We start from the raw sequence: 14,533 nt of genomic DNA, 5'->3' as shown, positions 1-14,533 counted from the left end.
CCACACTGCTCCACTTCCTTCCCTAGTTCAAAAAAGTCCTGCAAAAGGAAGCACTTTCATAAATAGCATGAAACCTTATCAAATAGCAACAACATATTGTTTATGCAGTACACGGAACTGAAAGTTGGAGAATGTTTTAAAATGAAGAAACCAGTCATCCTTTTCACAACAACTCGGGGCAGTACAGCTATTCATAATTAGTTTATGAAATCCTAATCAGTGTAGATCTGCACTAATAAATGCTCCATCCAAAAGAAAGTACAAGTTGCAAAGTGAAAATATTAAATAAAAAGTTAATAGTTACACTTCAAAGTTGATTGCTGATGAGAATCCTGTGCAGGAGTTCTATATTTCAATAGTAATTGTATCCAGAGAGTAATAAAAAAATTTAGATCACAAATCTGACTAATACAGGGAACAAACATAGGAAATAGGAGTACACCATGTGGTATGAACTGCTCTGCCATTTAACTAGATCATGGCTGATCCTCTACGCCAGTGTCATTTTCCCACACTATCCCCATGTCCCATGATATCTTTCACGCCCATCAATCTCAGTCTTGAAAATACTCAAATGACTGGGCCTCCACATCCTTCTGGGGAAAAAGAATTTCAATGATTCATCACCCTCTTGAAGAAATTTCTCACCTGTCTTAAATGTCCCTCATCTCTTATTCCGAAACTGTACCCCATAGTTCTAGAACCCGCACCCAGGGACAAAACATCCCTCCTGCATCTACCCTGTTGAGCCCTGTAAGAAGTTTGTATGCTTCATTGAGATCACCAATCATTCTTCTAACTCAAAGACATAGGCCCAGTCTCAATAGGAAAATCCTACCAACTCAGGGATTAGTCTGGTGAATCTTTGTTGCACCCCTTCTGGAGTAACTATATATCCTTCATTAGGTAAGGAACCACAATACAAATGCTTCAGGTGTGGTCTCACCATGGCTGTATACAATTGCAAAAAGACAGTTTTACTCCTGCATTCAAATCTTCTTGCAATAAATAAGGCAAATATACCATTTGCCTTATTAATTGCATGCTGCAGCGGCATGCTCATTCTCAGAGACTTATGAACAAGGACAACTTGGGAGTACCACATTCAGGTGGCAGTACTCCCACTGCTCTTGTCCTTCTAGATGGTAGCGGTCATGGGTTTGGAAGGTGCTGCCCAAAGTCACACTGCCACCACTGTTTGTTGGTAATGGAGGGGGTTTGTAGAAGGCGTACCAATCAAGTGGGTTGCGTTGTCCTGGATGGTGTCGAGATTCTTGCTGGAGCTGCACTCATCCAGGTAACTGGAGAGTATTCCATCACAATACTGACTGGTGCCTTGTAGATAGTGGACAGGCTTTGGGGAAATCAGGGCAGTTCCTCACCACATGATGTGTAGCCTCTAGCCTCCTCCAGTCGCCACAGTATTTATATGGCTAGTCCATATTCTTGGTTTTATGGCTGTTGACCAGTTCTTAATCTATGCCAGGATTTTATTCCCAAATTCCATGTGCTCTGATTCTGCTTATGAACCTCCTATGTGGTACCATATTGAAAGCCTTCTAAAAATCCAAAAACACCACATCCACTGGTTTCTACCTTATGTATTCTGCTACTTTCACCTCAAACTCCCAACAGGTTTGCCAAACATTATTGCCCTTTCATGAAACCTTGATGACACTGCCCAATCTTACCATTATTTTCAAAGTGCCCAGGTATCACATCTTTTATAATGGATTCTTGCACTTTCCCTCCTACTGACAGGCTAACTAAAATGGATTCTTGCACTTTCCCTACTACTGACAGCTAACGGGTCTAACCTTCCAAACCCATGACCCTCTCCACCTCCTTAGTTACATTTGCTACCTTCTGATCTGCATGAAACTTTCAGAATCTATAGAACTTTGGAAGATGACCACCAATACATCCACTTTTTCTACAACCATTTAAATCAAGTGTAAATCATCAGGTCCAGGGGATTTATCAGGTTTCAGTCCCATTATTTTCCCCAATATTACTTTCTTACTAATAATTTCTTACTAATTTCTTTCAGTTCTCCAATGCATCCCTTGGATCTCTAGCATCTCTGAGAGTTTGTGCGCCTTAATGGTGGAAGATGCATAAAGCATTTTTGTTTCTGCATTGTCTCATGATTTCCTACTGATAAATTCTCCTGTCTGGCTATAGTGGACCCACATTTGCCTTTGCTAATCTTTTCCTCACCTTCAGAATGCTTCACAGTCCATTTTCATGTTTCTCACTGGTTTATTTCAATATTCCATTTTTTCACTCTTCCTTTGCCAAATTCTAAAACGCTTCCTAATCCCTACATTTACTACTTTTTTGACAACTTTATAAGCCTCGCACTTAGATCTAATAGAATATTTACCTTCTCTGGTTAGCCATGTTTGTATTGCCCTTCCATCTAGGTTTTTGTGTACACACACATTGGAATCTTCTCCCAAATGACGTGTTTGATCAGATTTCTTCACCAAGGAACCAGCTCCAGAGTTTCAACCTCTCCTTGCGATGTTCCTCTGCCCTGGAGCTTTGTCTTCCACACAATCTTGTAGATTCCCAGCTGTGCTGACAGAATGCCATTGCTTCAGTGACCCATAATAAGGAGTCACAAACTTTTGTGTCTCCTTGCTTCTCGCAAGCCTATATTGCTTTACATCTGCTTTCTGCAGTTTTGGCTTTTAACTTGGGAGTCTTCCTCTGCTTCTCACACATGACCATTTCCAGATTCTTGTTCCTTTCCTTTGCCTGGAAGGTCTTCTTGGGACCTATTTCCCCTCTCTGGGGCCCCCCCTGTTCTTTTGGGTCACCTGCGTTTTGCAGTTACCTCCCATCTAGCTCATCCTAGCTCCTGATTTCCAACTGAGTTAAAACTGGTGCTCTGATTCTCCAAGTGTGTGTGGGCCTCCTGTTGCCAACAGCACATACTTGTTTTGATTTCCCTAGCCACTTCAAGAGTCATAAAACCTCAGTAAAAGTGCAGCATCTTTTAAAGTGAATCTAACACTCCAGTTTTCTTAATGCTGAACTACAAAAATATGAAAGCCATATCTTATTGCTAGCACCCACAAATATAATTTAAAAACAATTTTCAAACCGTATATAAAATTTCAGTATATGATCACCCTTCCCTAGAGACACCTTTATAGTAAGATTAATTAACCCTTCATTGCACAATGTTAAATCTAAATTAGCCCATTCTCTAGTTCGTTCCTCAACATACTGTTCTAAAAAGCCATCTTGTATGTACTCCAGAAATTGTTCCTCCACAGAATTAATACTAATTAGATTTACCAAGCCTATATGTAGATTGAAGTCCCCCATTATTACTGTATTAGCCTTGTTACATGCGGCTCTAATTTCCTGATTTATACTGTGCCCTACATTACCACTACTGTTTCATGATCTATAAACAACTCCCAATGTTTCCTGCCCCTTGCTATTTGTTAGCTCCACCTAAACTGATTCTAAATCTTGATCTTCCAACTGTAGATCCTCTCCCACTTATGAACTGATCTCATCCCTTAAGTGTTACCCCATCTTCCTTTTGCTTAGCCTTCCTAAATTGAACATACAGTTCCCAGCTTTGGTCACCCTGCAGGCACATGTCTGAAATCACAATCAGATCATTCCAGTTAACTTCCACTGATTAGTCAAGCCATCAACTTGGTTATGATTGCTGTGCACATTCAGAAAGAGTGCCTTTAATTGTGATTTTATTATTTTCATAACCTCTAGCCTTACCCACAGGTTGCACTCGGGTTTGTATGCTCGGTTGCATCCAACATACTCAGATTATCAATTCCATTATTGCTCTCTTGCCTGGTCCTCTCCCTTTAATTGACCACATCTTCCTTCATTTCATCCCTCACCCCATTATTTATAAGTCCTCTCTATCCCCTAGTTATACGCCCACCAGAACATTGCCTGCCTGCCTGCCTGCCTCCCCCCCCCCCCCCCCCACAACATGGTTCAGGAGAAGATAATAATCTTTATTATTGTCACAAGTCGGTTTACATTAACACTGCAATGAAGTTACTATGAAAATCCTCTATTCGCCACACTCCGGCGCCTGTTCGGGTACACGGTGGGAGAATTCTGAATGTCCAAATTACCTAACAAGTCTTTCGGGACTTGTTGGAGGAAACCAGAGCACCCGGAAGAAACCCACACAGATATGGGGGAGAACGTGCAGACTCTGCACAGACAGTGACCCAAGTCGGGAATCAAACTTGGGACCCTGGTGCTGTGAAGCAACAGTGCTAACCACTGTGCTACCACCAGTCCAACCGTGCAGCTCCCACTTTCCCTCAGTGCTGGTGCCGTGCTTCATTGTTCAAAAAGGGCTATAGTCTAATGGAAACGCTCACATTGCACAAACTGCATGTGAAGCTCAAGAATTTATAACCAGAGGGCAGCACGGTGGCACAGTGGGTTAGCCCTGCTGCCTCACAGCGCCAGGGTCCCAGGTTCGATCCTGGCTCTGGGTCACTGTCCGTGTGGAGTTTGCACATTCTCCCCATGTTTGCGTGGTTCGCCCCCACAACCCAAAGATGTGCAGGTTAGGTGGACTGGCCACGCTAAATTGCCCCTTAATTGGAAATAATGAATTGGGTGCTCTAAATTTTGGAAGAAATTTTTTTTTATAACCGTGCCTGTTGCATTACAGTCAGAAACTACCAATATAACTTTTCCATAGTTTTGTTGCTTGGCACTGGCTGAAAAACAGTATGCAACAGTGTAACATTTTTGACAGTTGGCAACATTCACAAAAGGATTAACTACATCTAAGATGGCCATATTCAGTACAGGAATATAGAACACTTCATGCACGATGAAATCAAATGAGATGAAAATAGGACAAGTGCAGCTTTGAATTCAAAATCAATCTCATCCTCCACTATAGAAGATGCTACTGATTTTACCAATTTCTACTACCATCCATAACTTTGTTACTTGGGTTATTAGTGCTGCTTAAAGATACCACGCCCAAACAGGAGCTAGCTTTCCATTCCCACTATTCAATATAGCAAATAACTACTGATCGCACAAAGGTATCTGAAGTTGAAACTGAATGACCTCAACTGTGCTTCTGACAGCTGTGCTTGCTATAATCACTGATCTCATTTGCCTTAGAATAACAAATGGTGACTTCCAGTGACGGGGATGTGCTGAGAAGTCGCACGTCAGGTGGGTCTCCTCCTACAAACCTGAAAATAGGTGCTTCTACCCAAAATAGCTCGCTAGCACAGGGGGAAAAAGTATACCCCTACCCTAGCTAATAATACTACAAGAGAGGATGCCGAGCAATAATAACTCTGGACGCCTTAAGGAGACGAATATTGGGAGAAACCAAGAGAAACAAGCGGTCGAGATGGCAGACGCAAAAGGCAACGAAGCACCGGCTAAACGAGAGCGAGAAGGGCCACAAGCCGCACACAAGCGCACTCTCACCAGAGGGTGGATGAAGGATATTCCTCCCCAGGGAGCCAAGAGAACACAGGGAAGAGACAAAGACCGATATCCAAGCTGCGGTCAGGGTGGTGGTCGCGGAGGCCATGGCAACCATGCAGGTAGCCCTAGACAAGGCAGAGAAGTAAATGGAGGCCCTGGGAAATTATAAAATGCCTCAACAGACCAGAGCGACTGGATTGCAGCCCTGGCGTCGGAACTAGCAAGGTGAGCCAGGCAGACAAAGACCTGCAACTGGGAAGAACACCAGATCAGGATTTACCAAGACATTGGGGCAGACATGGCCAAGCGCCAGGCAGAGTTAAACAGGGCAAAGTCAAATTTGGTTTGCTATTTCCGGCTAAACTCTGGCTCACATTCGAGGCAGGGAGCATTTCTTCAAAGCCACTGCAGACGTGGACAAATTTGTCCTGGAGAACAGGCCGGGAAAAGAGCAGCAGAGACAGCGGTGAAAAGGATCACCCAAAAGGATCACCCAAAAGGTACACTTTGCACGGGTCTGCATTGCCTCGCTTTGAAGAAGGGAACCAAAACATGTAGGAAAGAAGAGGTGAGAACAGCTGAGCATAAGAGGGTGAGGAGGATGGCAGAATAGGTAACCAGATAGCAGGTGAAGGGTAGACACGTAGCCAACCCCAGAGCCATCACACTAGTGGGAAAGCTAGCACCAGGAGGTACAAGCAAGAGCGGGGATGTGGCTCATCTCCCACAGAGGGAGACGTGCCACCAATGGGGGGGGGGGGGGGGGGGGTGAAAAGAATCATAGGGGAAACACAGAGGGGGTGAAAAGAATCATAGGGGAGACACAGGGACAAGGGTAGTAAGGGCATTAGGCTGGCTACAACAGGCCACATGTGGTGACTTGGAACACAAAGGGACCCCAAGCAGCTATTTTGGAGGGTCCCCAAACAAAGGGAAACCCATGGCGGCAGGGCCTCACCCTCGTGGCGTACACCTATTTGGCGGCCATACTGGGTGGCTCCTGGGAAAATGGGAACCATGGAATGCAGTGGCCCGGACTCATGGTGAGAACGGTGACCCCTAACAAAGAGAAATCCCGGAGTGCAGGAGTGCATCCACAAGGCAAATATGGCTGACCCCGCAGGAGGGGGGGGGGGGGTAAACAAACCCCATCAGGATAGTAACCTGGAACGTCAGGGGACTCAACGGCCACCTGAAAAGTTTGAAAGCTGACAGTCTTCCTCCAAGAGACACACTTGAGGGAGAGGGTCCAACTGCAGGTAAGGAAGGGCTGGGTGGAACAGAGCTAGCATTTAAGCTGTGGGGCAAGAGCCGCAGGGTAGCCATACTGTTAAACAAGAGGGCGATGTTTACTGCGACGACGACGGTTACAGACCCTGGGGGATGGCACGTCATGGTCAGTGGTTCCCTGGTCAATGTGAATAATAATAATAATCTTTATTAGTGTCACAAGTAGACTTACATTTACACTGCAATTAAGTTACTGTGAAAATCCCCCAGTCGCCACACTACGGCGCCTGTTCGGGTACACAGAGAGAAGTCAGAATATCCAATTCACCTTAACAGCACATCTTTCCTGATCTATGGGAGGAAACCGGAGTGCCCAGAGGCACGCAGACACGTGGAGAATGTGCAGACTCCACACAGACAGTGACCCAAGCAGGAATTGAACCCAGGACCCTGGCACTGTGAAGCAACAGTGCTAACCACTGTGCTACCATGCCACCCCACATGCCCAAACTGGGATGACACAAGGTTTATAATGGGGACCATGGCAGAAATCTCCGGTGCCTGCTGAGCGTGATAATGACCCGACCCAGGGAGAGAACACCAGAGGTGATCGCTCCCTAGACACAGAAAAGGCCTTTGACAGAGTCAAATGGAAGTACCTCAGGAGGTACTGGAGTGGTTCGGGCTTGGAATGGGGTTCACAGCCTGGGTGAAACTCCTGTACAGCGCTCCCATGGCAAGCGACGAACGAATACCACCATCTCCAAGTACTTCCAGCTGCATAGAGGCACAAAGCAGGGATGCCCGCTGTCCCCACTACTGGTAGCCCTAGCAATCGAACCACGCTAAGAATGGCAAAGAACTGGAAGGGGATCCGAAGAGGAGACAGAGAGCACAGAGTCTCGTTCTATGTGGATGACCTGCTCCTCTACACCACAGACCCACAAAGCAGCTTGGAGGGAAACACAAACTCAACCTGCACAAAAGAAAGATCCTCCCGGTGAACCCACAAGAGGGAGGGAACGCCATTTAAACAGGGCCAAAACAAATTCCACTACCCGGGGATCCAAATTGCCCATGTCGGGACTCGGATCCACAAATGGAAATCGACCAGCCTGGGGGAGAATGTTAAAAAGGACCTGCAGAGGTGAGACACACTCCCACTCTCCCTGGTGGGGAGGGTGAAGACGATCAAGATGAACATACTGCCCAGATTCCTCTTCCTGTTCAGATCCATACGGATCTACATCTCCTTTCCCCCTCCCCACCACCTTCACCACCAACCCCACAGGCCTTTCTCAATTCAATGGAAAAATCGATAATGGTGTTGTGGAGGGGTGGGGGTAGAAGAACCCAAGGATCCCCCAAAAAGTCCTGCAAAGAATAAGAAGCATGCGGGGGCCTAGCCCCCCCGAACCAGCAATATTACCACTGGGCAGCAACAGTAGAAACAGTTAAGGGATGGATAAAGGATTCGGAGGCCGAATGGCAAAAATGGAGGAGGACCCCTGCACAGGGATGTCCCTCTGGGCCCTGGCCACAGCAGCGCTCCCAGCCCTACCGGCTAGACAAGCCCAGTGGTGATAGCCATATTCCGGTCATGTAATCAACTACGACAGCACTTCGGTAGAACCGGGATGTTCATTAAGGTGCAATCTGCAACAACCACAGGTTCTCGCCAGCCAAAATGGACGCAACCCAAAAAAGGTGGAGACAGGACGGGGAGAGGATGACAGTTAGGGGCTTCAGACAACAGACTGACAACACTAGAGGAACTGACAAATGTTCCAACTGACCGGGGCATGGGTGGAAGGGGGAACAAATCAAGATATATTGAAGTCAAAAACTTTTTATGCTGGGAAAAAAAAGACATACCCATGACCACAGCAAACCCATGACCACAGCAAACCTACTGGCTCGGACATTCTAGGGGGGGGGAAACTGTGGGGACCTGTATGGGCGACTACTGGGAAGGGCATGCTCACCGCTGGATGAAATAAGGGAAATACTGGAGAAGGACCTAGGGTTTGGGCAGCACGGTGGCGGCGGTTAGTACTGCTGCCTCACGGCGCCGAGGTCCCAGGCTCGATCCTGGCTTTTGGTCACTGTCCGTGTGGAGTTTGCACATTCTCCCCGTGTTTGCATGGGCTTTGCCCCCACAACTCAAAAGATGTGCAGGGAAGGTGGATTGGCTATGCTAAAATTGCCCCTTAATTGTAATAACTTAATTAGGTACTCTAAATTTATTTTTTTTAAAAGGACCTAGGGTTTGAAATAGGGTGGGGACTCTGGGGCGAAGCACTGCACAGGGTCAACTTCACCTCCACTTACGCAAGGCTAAGCCTAATACAGCTGGAAGTGGTACACGAGAGCTCACTTAAACCAGAACCCAAATGAGTAGGTTCTTCCCAGAGGTGGAGGACAAATGAGTAAAGTACCAAGGAGGTCTGGCCAACCATGCCCACATGTACTGGTCACGTCCCAGACTTGTTGAGTTCTGGACAGTCTTTGAGGCGATGTCCAAGGTTGTGGGGATGAGGCTGGAGCCATTCCTGAGTATCAGTCTTCGGGATACCAGAGCAGCCAGAACACTTTACGGGGAGGAGGGGCGACGCCCTTGCCACCCTAATCGTCCGCCGGAGAATCCTGTTCAGCTGGTGATCAGCAGCACCACCCAAAGCTGCAGACTGGCTGTCTAACCTATTGAAATTTCTCCAAATGGAGAAAATCAAATTTGCCACCAGGGGGTCGTAAGAGGGTTTCCAATCTGTTACAAGACCTGTTTGTAGCCAACAGCCACACCATGCCACTCCAACAGGACCCAATGAGTAAAGAATGCATGCCAGATAACAGGGAGGGAAGGGTGAAGTCAGCAGCAAGGGACCTTGCCAAAGCTAGGCACTTGCTGAGAAATATAAATTGTAACGGATGTATATAGAGTGGTAACCGATGTGTATAGTTTCTGTGTATGTTCACATTCATCTCTGCTTTGTATAAAAACAAAAACATTTTAAAATTACAAATGGTGAGTTCCAGCTATCATTTCTACCTAGGACATCAAACAGCAACCAAAGAACAAATTAAATGGTAAATGCAATGATCAGTAAAGGCTGTATTGCAGGCAAGCTGGTTGAATCTATTCCCATTAACAACAATGGTCACACAAAAAATTAACTATACACCTGGCTAGTCACAAAGTGTAGTAACACTTTTTAAAATTTTGAATTTCTTGTCAATGTAATTGCTTGAATCAACACACATCAGTATGACAGCAACACATGTTCGAGCGTTTAATGTAATAAAAGCACCAAAACACTTACATGAGCATTATAAAACAAAATATGACATTCAGCCACACAAGGAGAAATTTAATCAGGTGAGCAAATGTTTGCTCAAAGTGGTAGGTTATATCTTAAATGTGGAAAAGAGAGGCAAAGCGATGCAAGGAGAAAATTCTAGCCCTTAAGATTTAGAATTAAGGCAGCTCAGGGCACAACCACTGATGGAGTAACTAAAGACAATAATATTAAATCAATCACGTTTTCGAAACCTAAAATAGTGTGATCAGTATGCTAAACCAAGGTCTGCCCTGTCTGCCTTCTTGGGTGGAGAGAAATATCCCGAAGGCGCTATTTCCAAGAACAGGAGTGGAGTTATCCCCTGTGTCCAGGTCAATTTGCATCCCTCAATCAACATCACTAAAAGATCATCTTGTCATGGTCAAATTTGTTTGTGCGAACTTGCTATGCAGTAATTCACCACCTCACTTCCCGGATTACAACTGTGACTACATTTCAAAAAGTGGCATACTGGCTGTATAAGGCGCTTTGGGACACCCCGAGGTTAAGAAAGGTGCTATAAAAATGAAAGCCTCTCTCTGTACAGCAGAAAGCCGCCGTCTGTTGAACCCGATTATGTCGACAGCGTTAATTACGGCAAGACAATGAATTGCATGCCTGAGGAGATATGTAATTCAGGGGTGGTCTCATCCGCCTTCAAATAAGGGGCAAGAGCGCCTTATTAAAAAAAATAAGACGAGAAGCTGCTCCTGCGCCGGGCATGAACTGCAGCTCATGATGATTGCACCACTCCTGCAACGAATGGTTCTGCTGCCTCAAGCTGGCAGGTCTCCTCCCTTCAGCAGAGGCCTAATGCAATCCTCCTGCGGCGGGGAGATGGGGGTGGGCACTCATCCTATCACCAAACGGGTCAACCATCCCCTCGCCCTCCATTTGGGCCTCCATCTCAATACCACTCCCAGTTTCCGACACTCAGTAATCTTTAACTGACCCACCATTTCATTCCTGCGGCTTTCTCTTTTCCACACTAGAACCGACAACGTTTCGTCTCGTCTCCGCGCCCTCGCCGCCTTCTCCCTTCAGGCCGGCTACGAAAATAAACAGGTAACGGCAGCGGACGGACTGTAGGACTCGACGCGCTCCTCGCCCAACCACTGCGCGTGCGCTACTCAGAGCCGCGCGGGGGATCCCGGGAGCCGTAGTTGCTTTGTTTTCTCCCTCCCCCGCCGCTCGATTGCGCTGGCAGCAACTCAAGACTACAACTCCCAGGGTGCAGTGCACTCCCTTTCGCAGCAGCCCTGTCCCTTGTTTTTGGGTAGGTGACAGTGCCCAGCAGATGCTGCCCATCAGTCAAAGGGAGTTTGCAGTCAATCAGATCAATTTCAGTCAGGCATACCCATTAAACCTGAAAAAAGGTGATTATCATCTCACTGAGAGATTTTCAGGTCGACTAATGTAAATAGCAAGTTCCAGGTTTGGCATCAACTGCTGCAACAGGCATTTTTAATGAATTAAATTAGAAGCAGTTCTGGCTGACAAGTTATCTGGGTCAGGGGAGATGCAAATCGGGGGGGGGGGGGGGGGGGGCTGGGTGGGAGGTTTCGGAGATGGGAGGAGAAGGGGATTAGGGTATTAAAAGACCTGTTCCTTGGGGGACGTTTTACGAGGTTGGAAGAGTTACAGCTTTCAAGTTTTCCTTGAAATAATATTCCAATTTCTAGCAAGGGTGGCACTCTTTTTGACAATATTAACCTGCCATTTCAAAACCACTCACTAAAGTGACAAATATACTATTCATTAACCATAAATGCTCTGAACATTGTGCTTTTCAACTTTCTAGATAATGAGGATCACAAATGCATAATTAATTACATAATTTAATAATTTAAAAATGATCTGCCAAGGCCTGTAAATATCATTTTGCTGATATCCCCTTTCATTACTACTTTGAACCCAATTAAATACAACTTTCATTTGCACTTTTTTTATTTGAAAGGCTAAGAATTGTTATCCCTGCCTCTTAACACTTTGGAAGTGTCATGCGGAAAGAAATGTCTTTGTTTAAGTTACTGTAAAAGGTGGCTAAAATGAAAGCAACTGGAAAATCCTTTTGCTGCAGTCGTGGTTAATCAATACCTTCTTCCAGCTTCACCACCCAGCATTGTCCAATTTATATCAGGATATTTCTAGCTGATTGTGACTGGCAAAAAAAAAGAACTTGAGCATACAAAGCTGAAGAGAGATGCTTCACTGCTTTAGATAGATCACAGCTAATTGGACTCTGTTAACAATGCAAGACAGTCATTTTGGAGATGTTATCCTTTAGGGTAAAACGAATTTCAATCACCTTTAATTTTCAACAAACTGAGAATGAAATGAAATGAAAATCACTTATTATCACAAGTAGGCTTCAAATGAAGTTACTGTGAAAAGCCCCTCGTCACCACATTCCAGTGCCTGTTCGGGGAGGCTGTTACGGGAATTGAACCAGCCTGCCTTGGTTTGCTTTCAAAGCCAGCGATTTAGCCCTGTGCTAAACAGCCCCTAAAGGAATCAAATACAGTGAAATGAGAGCAAGATGCTGATTCTTAAGGTGTGGGCAGGAGGGGGGGAAATAGTCAAAGGATTGGATTGGATTTGGATTTGATTTGTTTATTGTCATGTGTAACGAGGTACAGTGAAAAGTATTTTTCTGCGAGCAGATCATTAAGTACACAAAAATAAAATAAAATAAAATATTTTACATAATAAGGCCACACAAGGTAGGACAGATGCATAACAGAATTTTAAAGATACAAAGATATCACATGATTTCTAATTGCTATACTTGGAAGACAATTATTAAACGAGAATTCAAAGGCATATGAATAAAAGAACAATTTGATCAGATACGTCTGCTCCTTTTATTGATTGTATTGACATAGAATCATGGAATTTATAGTGCAGAAGGAAGCCATTCGGCCATCGGGTCTGCATCGGCTCTTCGAAAGACCACCCTACCCAAGCCCACATCCTTGACCCAGTAACCCTACCCAACACTAAGGGCAATTTAGCATGGTCAATCCACCTAACCTGCACATCTTTGGACTGTGGGAGGAAACCGGAGCAACCGGAGGAAAAGGGGGAAAGGGGAAGGGGGAGGGGAGGAGGAGGGAGGGGAGGGGGGAGGGGGAGAGGGGGGAGAGGGGGGGAGAGGGGGGAGAGGGGGGAGAGGGGGGAGAGGGGGGGAGGAGAGGGGAGGGGGGGGAGGGGGGAGAGGGGGGAGGAGGGGGAGGGGAGGAGGGGGAGGGGGAGGGGGGAGGGGAGGGGAGGGGGAGGGGAGGGGGAGGGGGAGGGAGGGGGGAGGGGGGAGGGGAGGGGGAGGGGAGGGAAGGGGGGAGAGGGGGAGGGGAGAGGGGGAGAGGAGGGGGAGGGAGGAGGGAGGGGAGGGAGGGGGAGAGGGGTGAGGGGGGGGAGAGAGGGAGGGGGGAGAGGGAGGGGGGAGGGGGAGAGGAGGGGAGGGGGAGGGGGAGAGGGGGAGGGGGGAGAGGGGAGGGGGGAGGGGGAGGGGAGGGAGGAGGGGAGGGGGAGGAGGAGGGGAGAGGGGAGGGGAGGGGAGGGAGGGGGAGGGAGGGGGGAGAGGGGAGAGAGGGGGAGAGGAGGGGAGGGGGGAGAGGGAGGGGGAGAGGGGAGGGGGTGAGGGAGAGAGGGGGGAGAGTGAGGGGGAGGGGGAGAGGGAGGGGGAGTGAGAGAGGGGGAGGAGAGTGGAGGGGGGTGGGGGTGAGGGGGGAGGGGGGAGGGAGGGGAGAGGGGGGAGGAGAGGAGGGGGGGGAGGAGGGGGAGGGAGGGGGGGAGAGAGGAGGGGAGGGAGAGGGGGGAGGGAGGGGAGGAGTGGGGGGAGAGGAGGGGGGGAGGGGGGGAGAGGGGGAGGGAGGGGGGGGAGAGGTGGGGGGAGGGGGAGAGGGGGGAGAGGAGGGGAGAGGGGGGAGAGAGGAGGGGGAGAGGGGAGGGGGGAGGGGGGGAGAGGAGGGGGGGAGGGGAGAGGGGGGTGAGGAGGGGGTGGGAGTGTGGGTGGGGTGGGGGGAGAGGAGGGGGAGGGGGAGAGGAGGGGGGGGAGGGGGGGAGGGGGGAGGGGAGAGAGAGAGGGGGGAGAGAGAGGGGAGAGAGAGGGGGAGAGAGAGAGGGGGGGGAGAGAGAGGGGGGAGAGAGAGAGGGGGAGGGAGAGAGAGGGGGAGAGAGAGGGGGAGAGAGAGGGGGGGAGAGAGAGGGGGGGAGAGAGGGGGGGGGAGAGAGGGGGGAGAGAGGGGGGAGGGGGGGCGGGACTTACCCTCAATCAAGGAAGTCCCAGCTGTAAAAACCCAGCCTAGGAGCAGTGCAGGTTGGCGAAGGAGACCTAAGGGTGTGTGTGGAGGAGTATTAGAAAGTATTGAAATAACCTTTGTTTGTAATTCCTACTATCGTCTATGTGATCTACTACTGTGGATTCAACATGGAGGTAACAAAATAATGGTTTTCCAGAAATTAACATAACCCTTATTTTTGGTCACCTAAGTATC

The 14,533-nt window shown here is 47.8% G+C and overlaps 1 protein-coding gene across 8 annotated transcripts in view; it reads right to left on the bottom strand.

Annotated features, from left to right (window-relative positions):
* The window catches only part of LOC140392026 (inositol polyphosphate-4-phosphatase type I A), a 249,394-nt gene extending 238,245 nt beyond the window's left edge, over positions 1-11,149 (bottom strand). For all 8 annotated transcript variants that reach the window (XM_072477194.1, XM_072477195.1, XM_072477198.1 and 5 more), the window contains exon 1: positions 10,994-11,149. The gene's annotated coding sequence lies outside the window, so the exon portion shown is untranslated. The remainder of the gene's footprint in view (positions 1-10,993) is intronic.
* Positions 11,150-14,533: the final 3,384 nt, after the last annotated feature.

The sequence above is a fragment of the Scyliorhinus torazame genome, chromosome 15 (assembly GCF_047496885.1).
Source record: "Scyliorhinus torazame isolate Kashiwa2021f chromosome 15, sScyTor2.1, whole genome shotgun sequence".
Classification (NCBI taxonomy): Eukaryota; Metazoa; Chordata; class Chondrichthyes; order Carcharhiniformes; family Scyliorhinidae; genus Scyliorhinus; species Scyliorhinus torazame.
Note: the sequence above shows the minus strand (reverse complement) of the source record. Positions and strands in the feature narration are given on the sequence as shown.